The sequence below is a fragment of the Panulirus ornatus genome, chromosome 12 (assembly GCF_036320965.1).
Source record: "Panulirus ornatus isolate Po-2019 chromosome 12, ASM3632096v1, whole genome shotgun sequence".
Classification (NCBI taxonomy): Eukaryota; Metazoa; Arthropoda; class Malacostraca; order Decapoda; family Palinuridae; genus Panulirus; species Panulirus ornatus.
This window is the reverse complement of record NC_092235.1, coordinates 1458441-1459758: the sequence shown is the minus strand read 5'-3', so window position 1 is coordinate 1459758 and position 1318 is coordinate 1458441. Positions and strand designations below refer to the sequence as shown.

At 35.0% G+C, this 1318-nt stretch overlaps 1 non-coding gene across 1 annotated transcript; it reads left to right on the top strand.

Annotated features, from left to right (window-relative positions):
• Window positions 1-439: 439 nt before the first annotated feature.
• Window positions 440-511, top strand: TRNAQ-UUG (transfer RNA glutamine (anticodon UUG)). The gene has a single exon. It is a non-coding gene; the product is annotated as a tRNA-Gln (tRNA).
• Window positions 512-1318: the final 807 nt, after the last annotated feature.

The window sequence follows — 1318 nt, the reverse complement described above, 5'->3', positions numbered from 1 at the left end:
AGATTTATCTTCACTACAACTTTATCTTCACTACACAATTAAGGTTGAAGTCAATGGTCACATTCACTACAATCTCAACACGACTGGTCTTATACCTAACCCATATCATCACTACATCCATGTACATGTATTTCTTGCAGAATAACGCAGATATCAATGATTTCTGTGAAAATTGACATATACAGCCTTACGTATCTATCGATCTATCTAACATCTGTTTTTTACCTATCTATCTATCTATCTATCTATCTTTCTTAATCAGAAAGTCAACAACAATATCATTAATGATACGTATAACTACGTCCTCTCAATGGCAGTTCCTACCCAGAATCTTCGAGAACCTTCTAGAAAACCTTGAACCCTGCAGGCAGGGAGGGAGGAATGGCCTCTGGTTGATTATATGTAAAACATTTAGATGAAATCACATCTTTTCTTATCAGGTCCCATGGTGTAAGGGTTAGCACTCTGGACTTTGGATCCAGCAATCCGAGTTCGAATCTCGGTGGGACCTCATCTTTTCAGTTTTCTTCGATACTGATAATGGACGCATTATTCTGTACGTTATATATTCATATATATACATAAATATGTATATATAAATATATATATGGAATGATATGGTTTTATCAATAGCCAGAGACCATTCCTCCCTCCTTGCCTGCAGAGTTCATAGTTTTCTGGAAGGTTCTAGAAGATTCTGGTGAGATAATTGCCATTGAGAGGACGTTGTTATACTTTATATATCAATGATTTTATTATTGTTGAATTTCAGATAAAGATAGATAGATATATAGATAGATAGATAGTTAGATTGATAGATTGATAGAGCGATATTTAGATAGGTATATAGATAGATAAGTTTCATCAATACTGTATCTTACGCTATCTCCTGTTGCTGGACATATGTTCAACCAGCATTGGGAAAACCTCCAGTAGACCTTAATGTAAAGCAAGATAATAACAAAACCTGCAATAAAAGAATACGATCAACTCCCCAGTGCAGAAATATTGTGACCAGAAAGTCTTCTAGCAAGATGTCAGACTCTTCCACGGGAGTCACAAACATAACATCAAATATCTGAAAGTCAACAATAACAAAACTAATGATGATAATGAAACTATAACAACAAAAATGATAAACATATGGAAAATAGTGCTCTAGATTATGCTTCTAGAAAACAAACTTTAACGAAAACTGTGAAAAGAAATACCCATCTGGCTGATACGACACAGTAAAAGAACCATCCCACAACCAACTCTAAACTGAACCTGACTGTCCCCTAACAACGTCCTCTCAATGGTATTTATCTTACCAGAA